Source organism: Pinus tabuliformis, chromosome 6 (genome assembly GCF_031772625.1).
Source record: "Pinus tabuliformis cultivar Carrire ecotype Pingquan chromosome 6, CPIR1, whole genome shotgun sequence".
In the NCBI taxonomy this organism is placed as follows: Eukaryota; Viridiplantae; Streptophyta; class Pinopsida; order Pinales; family Pinaceae; genus Pinus; species Pinus tabuliformis.
In genome coordinates, this window is record NC_142292.1 from 1476411689 (window position 1) to 1476417688 (window position 6000).

A 6000-nucleotide genomic window follows, 5' to 3' on the forward strand; every position below is an offset into this window, starting at 1 on the left:
GCAGGTAACTGATATCCAGATGAAGCGCTTGGGAAATGTCAAATTCTTGACTTTCCGAGAAAGACTAGGATTCGTGGAGAGACTCTCTCTTGAGGGTCATGTATGATATGGACATAGAGCTCTGGGAGCTCCGGGGGGCATGGGTACTTCTTGGAGTGATGAGCAACCACAGGGTGAGTGGTTCAACCTTCCCCTACTGGTTTGCTATGTAGGCAGGATGAGTGGTTCATCCTTCTCCCGCTGAGACACAATCATAGGGTGAGTGGTTCAGCCTTCCCCTAGTGATTTGTTGTGTACAAGGTGAGTGGTTCAACCTTCCCCTGGGATACCCCATGGCGACATGTAGCAAGATGAGTGGCTCTCCTTCTCTTGCTGAGACATCCTACCCATGCAGTCTGAGACTCATGGGAAGTACCTCTCATCTGGCCAATGAGCAGGGAAATGAGGATAGGGACCATAGTACTACTAATGGACGCATCATGTAGTACCATACTCCCTATGCTAGGATGATATTGATCTGAGATCAATTGGAACTGTCTTCGGGTCAATAGGAGTGGTATGATACACTCTTTTTATCTGGAACTGATTTCGGCCCAGTAAGAGTGCTATGATACACTCTCTTTATTTGGAACTGATTTCGGATCAGTAAGAGTGGTATGAGACACTCTCTTTATTTGGAACTGATTTTGGATCAATAAGAGTGGTATGATACACTCTCTTTATTTGGAACTGATTTCGGATCAGTAAGAGTGCTATGAGACACTCTCTTTGTATGGGGCTGACTTCGGGTCAGTGGAGGATGGTATGATACATTCTCGATCACTTCTTCTTCTTCATAGTTCAGCATAGCAGAGCAGAGCAGTGCAGGGCATTGCATTGATGGCAGAGATAGTATGGATTAGCAGATGGAGTTCTTCCTAGTTGAGAGGGAGTGTTAAAATTGGCAACTAGGGAAAAACTCCATGTGGGGCATCTTCTTTATGGCAGCTAATATTTTTCTTGGATTCCTCTCGTCAAGAGGTGTATGATTGATCTAAAGATCATCCGATTCCAACATGTATTCATGGAGATATGAATTTATTTGTGTTATGTGATGATTTGTAAAGGTCGGTCAGCAACCAATTTACCCCATCTTATCCTCAATGTTACACTATAAATAGAGGTGGCTTGCAAGTCATTTTAGACACATCTCTTGTGATCTCTTCCTCTCCACTTGTTTGGGTTTTGGTGGAAGGAGATGTCCCTAAGAGAATACACTGCCTTAGAGGAGATGCCCTAACCCTAGATGCTATCTGAAGAGACCTATACGCTAACCTAAATTATAGTCATGAGAGATCTAGACACATGCCCTATAGATGCAGTTATGGAGGATGATTATCACATTGAAGAGAGGCACCTACACTGCGCTAAAGGAGGCTCTCCCATACGCAGTCCTAGGAGAGGCTTTAATACAAGTAAGGAGTTGCCCTAATCACAACCATGAATGAGATCTAACCACAACAAATGATGCCCAAATCCGTTGTCCTAGAAGGCTCCCATACACAGTCCTAAAGAAGAGACTTAGCCACATTTAAGGGTGCCCTAGCCACAACATTTAAGGGTTTCTTAGGCCGTAGTCAATAAGAGTTTTTATGCAGCAAAAGAGTCACGCATACACAGTAAAGGATGAGGCCTTATCTGCAGCAAAGGGAAGTCTGATTAGCAGCCCTATACGCTGTAATAAGTAGGCCCTATTACACTGATAAATAGGAGACCAGATATGATGTTCAAAGAGCCTCCTATCCACACCTAGCCGCAGTCCAACAATGAGTTCTAACCATAGTCCAAGCAAGGTGTCATAGTTGCAATTCTGTTGTGTCCTAGCCGTAGTAGAAGGAACCATAATGCAACATGAAACATGAATAGGTTAAGTGACTGTTTGAGCATCCATTTTGCAACTGTGTGAGGGTGGTTTCTTCTTCTAAGAAGGCCAGGTTAAAAGGAACAATGGAAAAACCCTGTTGGGGTATCATTGGAAGAACAAAGTATAATGTTTATGCTGCTATAAGAAAATTGTGTGTTAGGCTGCAAGCCATAACACCGCAGTCAAGTATTTCGTATGGGTATTTGAGGGCTCAGATCATCAACATCATATATGGAGTTGTCATGTATAATACTGTTGAGATCTCAAGCTATTAGAGGGTTGTATGATGTTGCTATAATATGAGATGGACAAAGCTATTGCCATGGGTTAGTATTATTGTGTTGAGGATTAGTCAGCTAGAAAGGAGAAGCATGGTGATGGAATCACCTTGGAGAATCAGTTGAAGTATGAGGTCTGATAAGTGTGCCTTCACCTGAGTTCAGAACTACAGTCCTTGTCATCAGATCTACAACCTCATTGTGTCATCTTCATGGTGAAGATCTCTGATCTCTTATTTTGGCAAGTCAAAGTGTTGACTTCAAATGTATATGTACTATCTCTCTCTCTGCTGAACTATTGAAGAATATAAGAAGATTTGATCAAGGATTTCCCCACATTGGGGTTTGTCCCTGGTTAGGGCCACATCTTGTTTCCTCTTGTCTTGGCTTGTTTTTGATGTTTATGTTTATGTTCTATCTGCACTTTACTATCATGCAGATGTGATTGCTAATCTGGAATTGATATTGAGCTAAAATGAAAAATTGAAGTAAATTTCTCTAAGCATAGAACATACCTAAAATTAACAAAAATCATATTGGAACCTGAAGCAGGAAATCGACAACTATGAAATTGATCAATTTAAGAGTATCTCATCAAGTGGAAGAACTTACCCGCTGAAGATTCCACATGGGAGGATGAGAATTTTATACAGAAACATCTAGAACTACTCATGCATTGAGGACAACACTTTTTGAAGGAGAGGGGCATGTTAGGTCCCTATACTATTAGTATAAGCCCTTATTGTTATTAGTGCAACCCCCTTATTGTATTATTGTGCCCATATAGTCCCCATGTTGTTATTATTGTGCCCCACAGAAGCCCACTATTGTTATTGTTGTGCCCCTACAATATTATTGTTATGTAGGCTCTGATTGTATTGGGACCCCTTAGACTTCTATATATAGAAAGGAGGTATTGTCATTTGTATCATCCAAGAATTTTTCATTTGTGTAATGTAAAGGAGGTTGCCCCCTCGAAGAGGATGATTTTGAAGTCTTTGATATATCTTTTCTTCTATTTTGTGAGCTGGTTGCATAATATTTATAGCCCTTTCATAATGTAAAATAGAAAACTAATGAGACGTGTTATATATTAATAGCTCGTGGTAACAATGGGATCAAGGACATTTTGAACGGAAAAAGTAAGAAAAGGAGAAATGATTTTGCAGCAAAAAGAGTTAATTCTGTAACAAAAATGGTTCATTTTGCAGCTCAACAATTTGGTTTGACTAAGGCTTTGGCATGTTGCACTACCCACTCTCAAGGTAAAGGGAAGATTCAAGAGTATGTGAAAAGCACATCGATTTACCAATTAGGAACAAGCTTAAAATGTGTTTAACTTAAACAAAAATGTCTATTCAAAGTGATGCTTGTAAAATAGAAAATGAATCTTGCTCAATAAGCCATGCACAAGGTATATCACTAGTGTTGACCATGAAACTCAAAATGTTGTGTCAATTGCACAGGTATCCAATGGAAAAATAGGTCACAAGTTATGTTTACAAATGAAAAATAGTCATATATCATTCACTCATCACTATGAACAAAGCCATAAAAGATTATATAACAAAGATGCAACTCTCTTTAAGACAACAAATATTGTAGCGAAGTTATACCAAAAGAAACATTGATCCAATGTGTTTTAGAGTGTGGTTATGATTTTCACAACACTTAGAACCTTGATGGAATATGCACAACTTGGAATGGACTTACCAAAATATGTGTGTTTTAGAGCAGCTATAACAAACAACATTTAAAGCATAAGATTGTAGAGTGTTACCGACAATGTGAGCATAAAGATACCATCCACCGAAGATCCTTTAAGGTGTATTTTTAGTAATGAAATTGTGCACTCGGATTATAAGATTTAGCCATGCATTAGAGATCAGTTAAAACAATGAGCTTGTAATCCTTCGAGGTACATTCATCACTATGTTTTAGAGCAAAGAAAGACCATCAAGTTCACTAAGAGATACCATTTATGACAGCAAGTTTATTCCATTAGCATTAGAGCATAAATGCAGTGGACAATATGTTCAACAATGTTAAAAAAAATGTCATTCTCTTATATCAATAAATACTCACAAACATCACAAGGGTGCCAATGTTCAAGCCACACTAGTAGTCATAATTTAATCATAATTTAGGAGTGGATTTTAGAAAAATATCACAAGCTTTTTATCAAATTAATATGGCCCACCAGTGGCCTCCGGGGTGTAAATCAATTGGTGATAGGGTTAAATGTTAGGGTACTCGTTGCAATGTCATTGGTTCAAAGCTCGACTAGCATCTGTACTATGTGTGGGGCCATGTGGACATGCCTAGAGGTTATAGCGGTAGTGGTCAAAGTTGACTCCATGTCACACAAGTACAAGTTTGGCTTAGTTGTCGATTTTTCTAGTCACAAAAATAAATGATGATCCACCAGTGAGGGACTTGTTTGTGTATGAAACATTCTATAAATATTATACCAACATTCGAAACTTAAAAGAGAACATCACCATAATGATCAAAAAGTAGAGAGCACTCTAGAATAGCAAGGAAATTACTTGAATGTTGGAAACCATAAATGTAATATGATTATGCAAACCAATGATTAAGTGCTTGATTTTCCAAGTGTATGTTGGAAATAGTGAGAGGGGTGGGGAGGGGGGTGGGGGTGGTGGTTGAATCAATATTCCTTTCAATTAGTATTATTATTATTGTACAATGATAACAATAAACAAAAGAAACATAAATGCACACAATTTTTAAGGTGGAAACCCCCTCTGGGACAAAAACCACCTGAACACTTTTCTAATAATTCTTTAATCTTCTACTCCAATTGAAAAGAAAGCTCCAACTTCCTAGAATCTAGAAAAGCATTCTTCTCCAGCTCCCATTGGATGGACGCTCCAACGCCTGAGATTCTTCAGTAGTCAACTGAACGGATGCCTCAACACCCAATGAGGTACAATTCACCTTAGCACCACCCTACCACCCTGAATTTTTCACAGGCTTGAACTTGTTGGTGGCTTCATGCACCAACCTAGCACCACCCTACCACCCTATAGAATAACAAAAGAAGAATGGACTCCCGTACCAGGGAAAATGGTCCACTTTACAATGATATAGAATGATGTAGAAGAAGAAGAAACACTAGACCATAACCCCAACTATGACACAACCACCTAATGATGATCCTAGACCTCTCGACACTGCCTTTTCAACTCTTGGCAGATAGACACTTGTACAACTTTTACAATGATGCTTTTACAATGAATCTGTACAATGATACTTTTATAATGACTGTATGCAGTGCTGCCGACTTGAAGACTTCATGTGGTGAACTTCTTATTGTTGTTCTACATCTTGATTGCTTCTCTTGTCATGCTACCCTTTCTCACTCTTCAGAACATTAGATTATGCATTGAGTCTTCTCTTGATGAATATATAATACCTGCAAAATGTCTTCAAGGAAATACCCATGACATGATAATAGCCAAACTTACCTCATCCTGCAGAGCATATGTCAGTGCTAAACAAAACAACGAATTAGAATACAAAGAACCTAATGCAATTAAGAGATGAACATGCATATACAAAAGATACTTACCTGGATCTTGCATTTTATTCACCTTTTTGCTGCACCTTTGCTCTTTGCTGCCCTAGAAAGTCTGGTCCTTTGCAACCCTTGACAACACTTGATCTAGTTTTTTTTTTTCTTTCCTTCTAGGAGCACGATATTGAATCTGATGTATCTTTGTGATTTCATATCAGTCCTGTAGTATCCCTCTGAGTCTTCTTTCCAATGCCATAGGTTTGACTCGATTTGGATTC